The sequence below is a fragment of the Bombina bombina genome, chromosome 7 (genome assembly GCF_027579735.1).
Source record: "Bombina bombina isolate aBomBom1 chromosome 7, aBomBom1.pri, whole genome shotgun sequence".
Taxonomy (NCBI): Eukaryota; Metazoa; Chordata; class Amphibia; order Anura; family Bombinatoridae; genus Bombina; species Bombina bombina.
In genome coordinates this window covers 616,591,738-616,607,231 of record NC_069505.1, presented here as the reverse complement: position 1 = coordinate 616,607,231, position 15,494 = coordinate 616,591,738, and positions in this window count along the sequence as shown.

Below are 15,494 nucleotides of genomic sequence, written 5' to 3'. Positions count from 1 at the left end.
AAGAGAGCAAAACAGAGGAGGGAGAGAGAACAAAAGAGGGCGGAGAGAGAGAGAGCAAAAGAGGGGGGAGAGAGCGCAAAAGTGAAGGGGAGAGAAAGCAAAAGAGAGGGGGGAAAGAGTTGGGGGAGAGAGAGCAAACTAGAGTGGGAGATAGAGAGTAAAAGAGAGGGGGAGAGAGCAAAATAGAGGGGGGGAGAGAGAAAAAGAGAGGGGGGGAGAGCAAAAGAAAGGGGTGAGGGAGCAAAAGAGAGGGGGGAGAGAGAGCAAAAGAGGAAGGGGAGAGAGCAAAAGAGGGGGGGTGCAAAAGAGAGGGGAGAGAGAGCAAAAGAGAGAGGGAGAGAGAGCAAAAGAGAGGGGGAGAGAAAGCAAAAGAGAGAGGGGAGAGTGAGCAAAAGAGAGGGGGAGAGAGCAAAAGAGAGGGGGAGAGAGAGCAAAAGAGATGGGGAGAGTGAGTAAAAGAGAGGGGGAGAGAGAGAGCAAGGGGTGGGACCTCTGTACCGCAAAAAAATGTCACATGTACACACGCTTTAGGACCAGTTCTTGATAATCAATTAAGATTCTTAACACTGTACCTTTTGCTTTATTTTATACACATAATCTGCATGTTACAGAACTGTAGTCAGCATTTTACTGAAATTTATAAACTAAACAAAGATTCAGCAGGTAAATAATAACTCATCTGTCAGCATTCTATCAGTTAAATAGTGTAAATCAATTGCAACTTGTTTTCACATTTGTAGAATACTTTTAAGCTACAACTGCTTAAGTGGACTGTCTGTATTATCCTAATGATCAACAACATAATTTATGTAAGAACTTACCTGATAAATTCATTTCTTTCATATTGGCAAGAGTCCATGAGCTAGTGACATATGGGATATACAATCCTACCAGGAGGGGCAAAGTTTCCCAAACCTCAAAATGCCTATAAATACACCCCTCACCACACCCACAATTCAGTTTAACGAATAGCCAAGCAGTGTGGCGATAAAGAAAAGAGTAGAAAGCATCAACAAAGGAAATTTGGAAATAATTGTGCTTTATACAAAAAATCATAACCACCATAAAAAGGGTGGGCCTCATGGACTCTTGCCAATATGAACGAAATGAATTTATCAGGTAAGTTCTTACATAAATTATGTTTTCTTTCATGTAATTGGCAAGAGTCCATGAGCTAGTGACATATGGGATATCAATACCCAAGATGTGGATCTCCACTCAAGAGTCACTAGAGAGGGAGGGAATAAAAATAAAAACAGCCATATTCCGCTGAAAAAATTTATCCACAACCCAATAAAATAAGTTATTTTCATTTTTGAAAGAAAAAAACTTAAATCAAAAGCAAAAGAATCAAACTGAAACAGCTGCCGGAAGAACTTTTCTACCAAAAACTGCTTTCGAAGAAGTAAATACATCAAAACGGTAGAATTTAGTAAATGTATGCAAAGAGGACCAAGTTGCCGCTTTGCAAATCTGATCAACTGAAGCTTCATTCTTAAAAGCCCATGAAGTGGAGACTTATCTAGTAGAATGAGCTTTAATTCTCTGAGGCGGGGCCTGACCCGACTCCAAATAAGCTTGATGAGTAATAAGTTATAAGGTTTCCTACTTCAAGTGTTTTTTTTTTTCTAATTCAAATGGCAGCACTTATTATGGTTTGACATGCTTTGAAAAGAATGCAAAGAATGAAAATCAGTGCCATACAATATTTTCAAATGGATACACTGATGGTTTGGAATTGCAGCTGCTGATTATAATAATATTTATATTGTTAACAACTAATATAAAGCTGGGAGCATAAGTATTTAGTGACTACACAGTTCATGGTTAGAATTGTCAGATTTCAGCATCATCAGTTTACGCACAGCTCCCTGCAGTTGTCTATCATCATATAGGAATATACAGAGATAGAGCCATATGAAAGGGCAGCATTTTACAGCCAGACTAAGCTTAATAATTCACATTAACTCTAGAATTTATAAATATTTGTTTTGACTCAGAATCCACTTGACCTGTATGTTTATTTGTTAATGTGCAGAAATAAATATATATATCTTTGTAATATGTCAGTACTGGGCTTCTTCTTATCCTATACTATAAAAGACCAGGTATGTATGTCCGAAGCTGTCATGTGAAGTAGAGACTAACATACCTAGCCTTCAGTAATAGAGCAGTGACAGAGGCGTGCGTGAGGCAAAACAGAGGCGTGCGCGAGGCAAAACAGCTTTGATACACACATTGGTTAGAGACAGACTGTGTGCAAGGCGGGCGCAAGGAGGCAAAACAGCTGTGATCCAACATCAGTGACAATTACCTCGTATAAGTGGGCATAGAGGGTGGGATGCAGAGGGCCTGACTAGGCAGGGGCGATGTGATGGTGGCGTGGTCGGGTGGGAGTGGGTGTGGTGGAGAGTGGACGTAGCCGTGAGAGAGTGCAAAAGAAGGGGGAGAGAGAGCAAAAGAGAGGGGGAGAGAGAGCAAAGGAGAGGGGGAGAGAGAGCTAAGAAAAGGGTAGAGAGAGCAAAAGAGAGGGTAGAGAGAGCAACAGAGAGAGGGAGAGAGCAAAAGAGAAGGGGAGAGAGAGCAAAAGAGAGAAAGAGAGGGTAGAGAGAGTAAAAGAGAGGGTAGAGAGAGCAACAGAGAGGGGGAGAAAGCAAAAGAGAGGAGGGAGAGAAAGCAAAAGAAAGTGGAGAGAGAAAGCAAAAGAGAAGGGGGAAGCAAAAGAGAGGGGAGAGAGAGCAAAAGAGAGAGGGAGAGAGAGCAAAATAGAGGGGGAGAGAAAGCAAAAGAGAGAGGGGGGAGTGAGCAAAAGAGAGGAGGAGAGAGCAAAAGAGAGGGGGGAGAGAGAGCAAAAGAGAGGGGGGAGAGACAGCAAAAGAGAGGGGGGAGAGAGAGCAAAAGCGAGGGGAGAGAGAGCAAAAGAGAGGGGGGAGAGAGCAAAAGAGAGGGGGAGAGAAAGCAAAAGAGAAGGGGCAGAGAGCAAAAGAAAGGGGGGAGGGAGAGCAAAGGGAGGTGTGAGAAACAGCAAAAGAGAGGGGGAGAGCGAGCAAAAGAGAAGAAGGGGGAGAGATAGCAAAAGAGAGGGGGAGAGAGAGCAAAAGATTGGAGAGAGAGCAAAAGAGAGGGGAGAGAAAGCAAAACAGAGGGAGGAAAGAGAGAAAAACAGAGGGAGGAAAGAGAGGAAAACAGAGGAGGGAGAGAGAACAAAAGAGGGCGGAGAGAGAGAGAGCAAAAGAGGGGGGAGAGAGCGCAAAAGTGAAGGGGAGAGAAAGCAAAAGAGAGGGGGGAAAGAGTTGGGGGAGAGAGAGCAAACTAGAGTGGGAGATAGAGAGTAAAAGAGAGGGGGAGAGAGCAAAATAGAGGGGGGAGAGAGAAAAAGAGAGGGGGAGAGAGCAAAAGAAAGGGGTGAGGGAGCAAAAGAGAGGGGGGAGAGAGAGCAAAAGAGGAGGGGGAGAGAGCAAAAGAGGGGGGGTGCAAAAGAGAGGGGAGAGAGAGCAAAAGAGAGAGGGAGAGAGAGCAAAAGAGATGGGGAGAGAAAGCAAAAGAGAGAGGGGAGAGTGAGCAAAAGAGAGGGGGAGAGAGCAAAAGAGAGGTGGAGAGAGAGCAAAAGAGATGGGGAGAGCGAGTAAAAGAGAGGGGGGAGAGAGAGAGCAAGGGGTGGGACCTCTGTACCGCAAAAAAATGTCACATGTACACACGCTTTAGGACTAGTTCTTGATAATCAATTAAGATTCTTAACACTGTACCTTTTGCTTTATTTTATACACATAATCTGCATGTTACAGAACTGTAGTCAGCATTTTACTGAAATTTATAAACTAAACAAAGATTCAGCAGGTAAATAATAACTCATCTGTCAGCATTCTATCAGTTAAATAGTGTAAATCAATTGCAACTTGTTTTCACATTTGTAGAATACTTTTAAGCTACAACTGCTTAAGTGGACTGTCTGTATTATCCTAATGATCAACAACATAATTTATGTAAGAACTTACCTGATAAATTCATTTCTTTCATATTGGCAAGAGTCCATGAGCTAGTGACATATGGGATATACAATCCTACCAGGAGGGGCAAAGTTTCCCAAACCTCAAAATGCCTATAAATACACCCCTCACCACACCCACAATTCAGTTTAACGAATAGCCAAGCAGTGGGGCGATAAAGAAAAGAGTAGAAAGCATCTACAAAGGAAATTTGGAAATAATTGTGCTTTATACAAAAAATCATAACCACCATAAAAAGGGTGGGCCTCATGGACTCTTGCCAATATGAACAAAATGAATTTATCAGGTAAGTTCTTACATAAATTATGTTTTCTTTCATGTAATTGGCAAGAGTCCATGAGCTAGTGACATATGGGATATCAATACCCAAGATGTGGATCTCCACTCAAGAGTCACTAGAGAGGGAGGGAATAAAAATAAAAACAGCCATATTCCGCTGAAAAAATTTATCCACAACCCAATAAAATAAGTTATTTTCATTTTTGAAAGAAAAAAACTTAAATCAAAAGCAGAAGAATCAAACTGAAACAGCTGCCGGAAGAACTTTTCTACCAAAAACTGCTTTCGAAGAAGTAAATACATCAAAACGGTAGAATTTAGTAAATGTATGCAAAGAGGACCAAGTTGCCGCTTTGCAAATCTGATCAACTGAAGCTTCATTCTTAAAAGCCCACGAAGTGGAGACTTATCTAGTAGAATGAGCTTTAATTCTCTGAGGCGGGGCCTGACCCGACTCCAAATAAGCTTGATGAGTCATAAGTTTCAACCAAGAAAACAAGGAAATAGCAGAAGCCTTCTGACCTTTCCTAGGACCAGAAAATAAAACAATAGACTGGAAGTCTTCCTGAAATCTTTAGTAGCTTTTGCATAATATTTCAAAGCTCTTACCACATCCAAAGAATGTAAGGATCTTTCCAAAGAATTCTTAGGATTAGGACACAAGGAAGGGACAACAATTTCGCTACTAATGTTGTTAGAATTCACAACCTTAGGTAAAAATTGAAAATAAGTCCGGAAAACTGCCTTATCCTGATGAAAAATCAGAAAAGGAGACTCACAAGAAAGAGCAGATAACTCAGAAACTCTTCTAGCAGAAGAGATGGCCAAAAGGAACAACACTTTCCAAGAAAGTAGTTTAATGTCCAAAGAATGCATAGGTTCAAATGGAGGAGCCTGTAAAGCCCTCAGAACCAAATTAAGACTCCAAGGAGGAGAAATTGATTTAATAACAGGCTTAATACGAACTAAAGCCTGTACAAAACAGTGTATATCAGGAAGTATAGCAATTTTTCTGTGAAATAAAACAGAAAGAATGGAGATTTGTCCTTTCAAGGAACTTGCAGACAAACCCTTATCCAAACCATTCTGGAGAAACTGTAAAATTCTAGGAATTCTAATAGAATGCCAGGAAAATTTATGAGAAGAACACCATGAAATGTAAGTCTTCCAAACTCTATAATAAATCTTTCTAGAGACAGATTTACAAGCTTGTAACATAGTATTATTCACTGAGTCAGAGAAACCTCTATGACAGTACTAAGCGTTCAATTTCCATACCTTCAAATTTAATGATTTGAGATCCTGATGGAAAAATGGACCTTGAGATAATAGGTCTGGCCGTAACTGAAGTGGCCAAGGTGGGCAACTGGACATCTGAACCAGATCCGCATACCAAAACCTGTGTGGCCATGCTGGAGCCACCAGCAACACAAATGACTGTTCCATGATGATTTTGGAGCTCACTCTTGGAAGGAGAACTAGAGGCGGGAAAATGTAAGCAGGATGATAACACTAAGGAAGTGTCAGTGCATCCACTGCTTCCGCCTGAACATCCCTGGACCTGGACAGGTATCTGGGAAGTTTCTTGTTTAGATGAGAGGCCATGAGATCTATCTCTGGAAGACCCCTCATCCGAACAATCTGAGAAAACACATCTGGATGGAGAGACCACTCCCCTGGATGTAAAGTCTGGCGGCTGAGATAATCCGCCTCCCAATTGTCTACACCTGGGATATGCACTGCAGATATTAGACAGGAGCTGGATTCCGCCCAAACAAGTATCCGAGATACTTCTTTCATAGCTTGGGGACTGTGAGTCCCACCCTGATGATTGACATAAGCCACTGTAGTGATATTGTCTGTCTGAAAACAAATTAACGGTTCTCTCTTTAGCAGAGGCCAAAACTGAAGAGCTCTGAAGAGTTCTAAAATATTTATTGGTAATCTCTCCTCTTGAGATTTCCAAACCCCTTGTGCTGTCAGAGATCCCCAAACAGCTCCCCAACCTGAAAGATTTGCATCTGTTGTGATAACAGTCCAGGTTGGCCGAACAAAAGAAGCCCCTTAAATTAAACGATGGTGATCTATTCACCATGTCAGAGAGTGTCTCACATTGGGATTCAAGGATATTAATTGTGATATCTTTGTATAATCCCTGCACCAATGATTCAGCATACAAAGCTGTAGAGGTCTCATGTGAAAACGAGCAAAGGGGATCGCGTCCGATGCTGCAGTCATGAGACCTAAAACTTCCATGCACATAGCCACTGAAGGAAATAACTGAGACTGAAGGTGCCGGCAGGCTGCAACCAATTGTAAACGTTTCTTGTCTGTTAGAGACAGAGTCATGGACACTGAATCTATCTGGAAGCCTAAAAAGGTGACCCTTGTCTGAGGAATCAAGAAACTTTTTGGTAAATTGATCATCCAACCATGTTTACAAAGAAACAACACTAGTTGATTTGTGTGAGATTCTGTAGTACGTAAAGACTGAGCTAGTACCATGATATTGTCCAAATAAGGAAACACCGCAATACCCTGTTCTCTGATTACAGATAGTAGGGCACCCAGAACCTTTGAAAAGATTATTGGAGCTGTTGCTAGGCCAAATGGAAGAGCAACACATTGCTAATGCTTGTTTAGAAAAGAGAATCTCAGAAACTGATAGTGTTCTGGATGAATCGGAATATGAAGGTATGCATCCTGCAAGTCTATTGTGGACATATAATGTCCTCGCTGAACAAAAGGCAGAATAGTCCTTATAGTCACCATCTTGAAAGTTGGTACTCTTACATAACGATTCAAAATTTTCAGATCCAGAACTGGTCTGAATAAATTTTCTTTCTTTGGTACAATGAATAGGTTTGAATAAAACCTCAAACCTTATTCCTGAGGAGGAACTGGCATGATTACCCCTGAAGACTCCAGGTCTGAAATACACTTCAGGAAAGCCTGAGCTTTTACTGGATTTACAGGGATACGTGAGAGAAAAAATCTTCTCACAGGAGGTCTTACTCTGAATTCTATTCGATACCCTTGAGAGACAATGCTCTGAATCCAATGATTTTGGACAGATTTTATCAAAATATCCTTAAAAAACCTTAATCTGCCCCCTACCAGCTGAGCTGGAATGAGGGCCGCACCTTCAAGCGGATTTAGGGGCTGACTTTGGTTTCCTAAATGGCTTGGATTTATTCCAATTTGAGTAAGGCTTCCAATTGGAAGCAGATTCCTTGGGGGGAGGATTGAGTTGTTGTTCCTTATTCTGACGAAAGGAACGAAAACGGTTAGAAGCCTTAGATTTACCCTTAGGTTTTTTATCCTGAGGCAGAAAAACTCCCTTTCCCCCAGTGACAGTTGAAATAATAGAATCCAACTGAGAACCAAATAAATTATTACCTTGGAAAGAAAGAGATAGTAATCTAGATTTAGATGTCATATCAGCATTCCAAGATTTAAGCCACAAAGCTCTTCTAGCTAATATAGCTAAAGACATGGATCTAACATCAATTTTGTATAATATCAAAAATGGCATCACAAATAAAATGATTAGCATGTTGCAGTAAGCGAATAATGCTAGATAAGTCAGAATCCAATTCTTGTTGTGCTAAATTCTCCAACCAGAAAGTTGATGCAGCTGCAACATCAGCCAAAGAAATTGCAGGTCTGAGAATATGACCTGAATATAATTAGGCCTTCCTTAGATAAGATTCAAGCTTCCTATCTAAATAATCCTTAAAGGAAGTACTATCTTCCATAGGAATAGTGGTATGTTTAGCAAGAGTAGAAATAGCCCCATCAACTTTAGGGATTTTTTCCCAAAACTCTATAGATTTTGCTGGTAAAGGATTCAATTTTTTAAACCTTGAAGAAGGAATAAAAGAAGTACCTGGCTTATTCCATTCCCTAGAAATCATATCAGAAATAGCCTCAGGAATAGGAAAAACCCCTGGAGAAACCACAGGAGGTTTAAAAACAGCATTTAAATGTTTATTAGACTGAACGTCAAGAGGACTGGTTACCTCAATATCCAAAGTAATTAACCCTTCTTTTAATAAAGAACGCATATACTCTATTTTAAATAAATAAGTAGATTTGTCAGTGTCAATGTCTGGGGAAGGATCTTCTGTATCAGATAGATCCTCATCAGAAGAGGATAAATTATTATGTTGTTGGTCATTTGAAATTTCATCAACTAAATGAGAAGTTTTAAAAGACCTTTTACGTTTATTAGAAGGTGGAAATGCAGACAAAGCCTTCAAGATAGAATCAGAAACAAATTCTTTAAAATTTACAGGTATATCATGCACATTAGAAGTTGAAGGAACTGCAACTGGCAATGTACTATTACTGATGGATACACTATCTGCATGTAAAAGGTTATCATGACAACTATTACAAATGACATTCTGTGAAATAATTTCAACAATTTTACAACAAATGCACTTAGCTTTGGTAGAACCGATGTCAGGCAGCAATGTTCCAGCAGAAACTTCTGAAGCAGGATCAGATTGAAACATCTTGCAAAATGTAAGAGAAAAAACAACATATAAAGTAAAATTATCTATTTCCTTATATGACCGTTTCAGGAATGGGAAAAAATGCAAATAGCATAGGCCTCTGATAGAGAAAAAAGCAAGAGGCAAACATCAATGGGGTATTGAAATAATGAAAAAAACGGAAATGACACACTTGCGTCACTAATGACGCAACCGTGTGAAAGGTCTCGGCACCAAGTATGATGCCGGAAATGACGAAACTGCGTCATAGACGTATTTTTCCACGCCAAAAATATTTTCGTGCCAAGAATGACGCTTTTTACGAATGACGAAGTTTAGCATTTGATGCACCCGTGGGCCTAATGCCGCCCGCAATTTGCAAGAAGTAGTCAATTGAAAAAATACTAAACCCCAGGTAAGAAAACAATTTCTTTAAAAGATGTTAATATTTCCCAAATACAAAACTGACAGTCTGCAGAAGGAAATACATGAACCTGACTCAAGGCATATATAAGTACAATACATGTATTTAGAACTTTATATAAATGCATAAATTGCCCAACCATAGCTGAGGTGTCTTAAGAAATAAAAAACATACTTACCAAAGACACCCATCCACATATAGCAGATAGCAAAACCAGTACTGAAACAGTTATTAGTAGAGGTAATGGTAATTTGAGAGTATATCGTCGATCTGAAAAGGGAGGTAGGAGATGAATCTCTACGACCGATAACAGAGAACCTATGAAATAGACCCCCGTTAGGGAAATCATCGTATTCAATAAGCAATACTCCCTTCACGTCCCTCTGACTTTCGCTCTACTCTGAGAGGAATCGGGCTTCAACAATGCTGAGAAGCGCATATCAACGTAGAAATCTTAGCACAAACTTACTTCACCACCTCCATAGGAGGCAAAGTTTGTAAAACTGAATTGTGGGTGTGGTGAGGGGTGTATTTATAGGCATTTTAAGGTTTGGGAAACTTTGCCCCTCCTGGTAGGATTGTATATCCCATACGTCACTAGCTCATGGACTCTTGCCAATTACATGAAAGAAAGTATATTATTATCAAATATATAAAGTGTCAATTTACTGTGCAGCTATATCTACAATCAGAGGGGTATACTGTACATTACAAATAGGTTTGAGGACACAACTGTGATTGAGCCTATTTGTAATGTTAAGAACTGTTATAAAGTTGGGATCATCAGCATTTTGTGACAACTCAGTTTTGTTAAGTGCATTTAGCTTTCAGCACCACCAGTTCAGGGAAAGCTCCCCTACAGTTTGTGCATCAGGGTGAAAGCTAATTATCACCTAGTTTACAAGTTTTGCGTTTGTGTTTTAATGCTGAAAAAATGGCCATTTCAGCGTTAAAACAGCAACGCAGCTGTTACGAGTCTTTTCGGTATAGCTGTACCGCAAGCATTTTAGCCTGTAACGCAACGTCAGTCCGACACTCAAAAAAATGACGTTTTTGCAAGAGATTTCTATAGCGCTGCCATTACGAGTTTTGCGGTGAGGCTAAAAAGTTTGTGTTACATCCTATACCGACACGATCCGTTCCACAATCTGAGACCAGTAGTTATGAGTTTTACGCAACAAAACTGTTACACAAAACTCATAACTAAAGTGTTACAAAGTGCACTAACACCCATAAACTACCTATTAACCCCTAAACCGCATCCCAAACACTATTAAGTTATTAACCCCTAATCTACCACTTCCAATATCGCCGCAACTAATTCAATTTATTGACCCCTATTCCCCCACACCCCAACATCGCCCACACTATAATAAAGATATTAACCCCTATTCTTCCACTCCCCGACATCGCCACCACTAAATACAGTTATTAACCCCTAAACCTCTGGCCTCCCACATCACTACCACAAAATAAACCTATTTACCCCTAAACCGCCAGCCCCCCACATCGCCAAAAACTAAATTAAACTATTAACCCCTAAACCTAACAACCCCGTAACTTTAATTTAAAATTACAATATCCCTATCTTAAAATAAAGAAAAACTTATCTGTGAAATAAAAAAAAAACTAAGTTTAAACTATATCTTAAACTAACATTACTATTATACTAAAATTAAAATAACAATCAATTAAATAAATTAAATTTGAATCAGCCAATTAGATTCGAATCAGTCAATAGGAATGGGATCTGCTTAAATCCTATTGGATGATTTGAACAGCCAATAGCATTTTAGCGACTCTAATTTCTATTGGCCAATTTAATTTTTTTAGCCAATAGGAATGCAATGGTACCCCCAGTATAGAAGAGGTACCTTGCATTTGAATCCTCAGTGTGCAGCGGATGATTGCATGAAGAGGACCTATACGTCGGATTGATGGACCTTCGCCTGGACCTCCGCCTCCATGCATCGACCGATCCGCCTCTGCAGGGATGAAGAAGATGCCGGTCCCTCGATGGATGAAGATGGAGCCGTCTGGATGAAGATGGAGCAGCTGGGATGAAGATCGTTCAAGCCGGACTTCAGCAACTGTGAGTACCTAAAGAGGGGTTAGTGTTTTTTTGGGGTTTTTTTTTTTTAGATTAGGGCTGAATGCCCTTTTAAGGAAAATGCCCATACAAATGCCCTTTACAGGACAATGGGTAGATTAGTTTTTTTTAGTTAGTTTTTTTATTGTGGGGGTTTGTAATGTTAGGGGGGTTTATTTTGTAGCAAAAGAGCTGATTTATTTAGGTCAATGCTCGAAAGAGGCCCTTTTCTGGGCCCTTGTAGTGTTTTTTTTATAGATTAGGGTTTTTTATTGTGGGGTGTTTTTTTTTTTTTAAACAGGGTATTAGAATAGGAATATTGTTTATTGTTTTGGGTAATTTGGTTTGTTATTTTTTGAAAATGGTAGTTTTTTATTTTTGCAATGTTAAGTTTTAGTGTAAGGTGGCTTAGGGTTTACTTTTATTTCACAGGTAAGTTTGTATTTATTTTAGCTAGGTAGTTAGTAAATAGTTAATAACTATTTACTAACTAGTCTACCTAGTTAAAATGAATACAAACTTACCTGTAAAATAAAAACCTAAGCTAGCTACAATATAACTATTAGTTCTATTGTAGCTAGCTTAGGTTTTATTTTTATTTCGCAGGTATTATTTAGTTCAAGTGATTCTGAACCCAAATTTTTTCTTTTGTGATTCCAATAGAACATGCAACTTTCTAATTTACTCCTATTAGCAAATGTTCTTTATTCTCTTGGTATCTTTATTTGAAAAGCAAGAATGTAAGTTTAGACGCCGGACCATTTTTGGTGAACAACCTGGGTTGTTCTTGCTGATTGGTGGATCAATTCATCCACCAATAAACAAGTGCTTTCCAGGGTTCTGAACTTTCTTTTTCAAATACAGATAGCAAGAGAACGAAGACAAAATGATTATAGGAGTAAATTAGAAAGTTGCATGCTCTGAATCACGAAAGAAAAAACCTGGGTTCAGTATCCCTTTAATAATTGTAACTTTAATTTAGGTCTATTTTAATTATGTTAAAGTTAGGGAGTGTTGGGGTTAGGTTTTAACGGTTAATATAGTTTAATTTAGGTTGTTGCGATGTGGGGGGCGGCGGTTTAGGGGTTAGTAGGTTTATTTAGTGGCAGTGATGTGGGAGGCCAGAGGTTTAGGGGTTAATAACTTTTTTTAGTGGCGGCGGTCGGGGAGCGGCGGAATAGGGGTTAATATCTTTATTATAGTGTGGGCGATGTTGGGGTGTGGGGGAATAGGGGTTAATAACTTTATTATAGTGGCGGCGATATCGGGAGCGGCAGATTAGGGGTTAATAAATTTATTTTGGTGGCAGCGATATTGGGAGCGGCAGGTAGGGGTTAATAACATTATGTAAGTGTCAGCAATGTTGGGGGCAGCAGATTAGGGGTGTTTAGATTTGGGGTTTATGTTAGGGTGTTAGGTTTAAATGTAACCTTTATTCATATTCGGAATTTTTCATTTTTTATGTTGTAAACCGCAGTTCCCCTACACTAACTCTAAGTCTATTCTTTAATAAAAATATTAACCCCTAAACCACCGTTCCCCGACATCTTCGACACTAACTAAACCTATTAACCCCTAAACCGCAACCCCCCCACATCGACGCCACTAAATAAAGATATTAACCCCTAAACCGCACCCCCCAACTCGCCAACACTAACCCTAAACCTATTAACCCCTAAACCGCCGTTCCAAAACATTGCCAATACTAACTAAACCTATTAACCCCTAAACCGCCAGCCCCCACATTGCAAAAACCTAAATTAAACTGTATTAACCCCTAAACCTAACGCCCCCTAACTTTAACCCTAAACCTAAACCTAACCCTAAACCTAACACCCCCTAACTTAAACATAATTAAAATATAACTAAATTAAAGTTACAATTATTAAATAAATAATGCCTATTTAAATCTAAATACAAAGTAACTTACCTATATTAACCCCTAAACCTAACACTCCCTAACTTTAAACCTAACCCTAACCCTAAACTTAACACCCCCTAACTTTAACATAATTAAAATATAACTAAATTAAGTTTAAATTACTAACTAAATATTACTTATTTAAATCTAAATCCAAATGGCTAGATTACGAGTTTTGCGTTATGAGGGGTACGGTACTAACTTGCACGATATTGTCACCACTCACTTCCCTATAGCGCTGGTAATACAGGTTTTTCTAAACCCGGCGTTAAAAGACAAAAAGTGAGCATAGAGCAAAATTATGCTACACACCGCACTCCAATACTAGCGCTGATTAAGTCAGTGGTGAGCTGGTTGTACGTGATCGTGCCCGATTTCCCCATGGACATCAATGGGAATAGCCGGCTGAAAAAAAGTCTAACACCTGCAATAAAGCAGCGTAAAGCTCCGTAACGCAGCCCATTGATTCCTATGGGGAACACATTTTATGTTTACACCTAACACCCTAAAATAAACTAAACACCCCTAATCTTATACTTATTAACCCCCTAAGCTGCTGCCCCAACATCGCTGACACCCACATTATACTTATTAATAGTGATGTCGCGAACATTACATTTTCCGTTCGCGAACGGCGAACGCAAATTTTCCCAAAAGTTTGCGAACGGGCGAACCACCATAGACTTCAATAGGCAGGCGAATTTTAAAACCCACAGGGACTCTTTCTGGCCACAATAGTGATGGAAAAGTTGTTTCAAGGCGACTAACACCTGGACTGTGGCATGCCGGAGGGAGATCCATGGCAAAACTTCCATGGAAAATTACATAGTTGATGCAGAGTCTGGTTTTAATCCATAAAGGGCATAAATCACCTAACATTCCTAAATTGTTTGGAATAACGTGCTTTAAAACATCAGGTATGATGTTGTATCGATCAGGTAGTGTAAGGGTTACCCCGCTTCACAGTGACAGACCAAACTCCACGTTTAACGCACCACAAACAACCGCAAACAGTCCATTTGCACAACCGCAAACTCCCCATTTGCACAACGTCCTTGTCCTCACTGATGTCATTGAAGGTCTCTTCCTCCACCCAGCCATGTACAACACCAAGGGTCCCCGAAAGGTGACAACAAGCCCCCTGGGACACCTGCTGTGTTTGGTCTTCCACCTCCTCAAAGCCACCTTCCTCCTCTGACTCCTCTTATTCAGACTCCTCTCTCTGCGGTGCCTCTCTCTGCGTTATTATAAGGTGTGTTAAGTAGTACTATTCCTATCAGTTTAATCGCAGTTATGTGCCTTTTTTTTTTATTGGTTTTTGAAGCCACAGTGCAGCACCAGAGGCCAGAAAAATTAGGCATGTAAACATGCCTGAAAAATTAGGTATTGTTGCAGCCTCTGCTGTAGCAGCGGCCAGAAAAATTGATGTTTGTTTCCCAGGCAGAAAGTGCCCTAAAACATTGCGGCTTGAACCCTAGTTGGTGGCGGATAAGTCACGCAAGTCATCCGGTATTTAGAGATAAAATACAGCAGCGTGTGGACCATTTTTAGCCCAAGGCAGCTCATCTCATCAGGCCTTTTTTAGTCGAATGTATGGCCCACTGTCAGTCCCCTCAGAATCTATCCCTCATTCATCTTAATAAAGGTGAGGTAATCTAGACTTTTTTGACGTAGGCGACTTCTCTTCTCAGTGACAATACATCCTGCTGCACTGAAGGTCCTTTCTGACAGGACACTTGAAGTGGGGCAGGCCAGAAGTTCTATCACAAATTGGGATAGCTCAGGCCACAGGTCAAGCCTGCACACCCAGTAGTCAAGGGGTTCATCGCTCCTTAGAGTGTCGATATCTGCAGTTAAGGCGAGGTAGTCTGCTACCTGTCGGTCGAGTCGTTCTCTGAGGGTGGACCCCGAAGGGCTGTAGTGATGTGTAGGACTTAAAAAGCTCTGCATGTCCTCCATCAACAACACGTCTGTAAACCGTCCTGTCCTTGCCGGCAATGTCGTGGGAGGAGGAGGATTACTTTCACCTCTTCCCCTGTTAGATTTCCGTTGTGCTGTGACATCACCCTTATACGCTGTGTAAAGCATACTTTTTAATTTATTTTGGAACTGCTGCATCCTTTCCGACTTGCGGAAATTCGGTAACATTTCAGGCACTTTCTGCTTATACCGGGGGTCTAGTAGCGTGGACACCCAGTACAGGTCATTTCCTTCAGCCTTTTTAGACGAGGGTCCCTCAACAGGCACGACAGCATGAAAGACCCCATTTGCACAA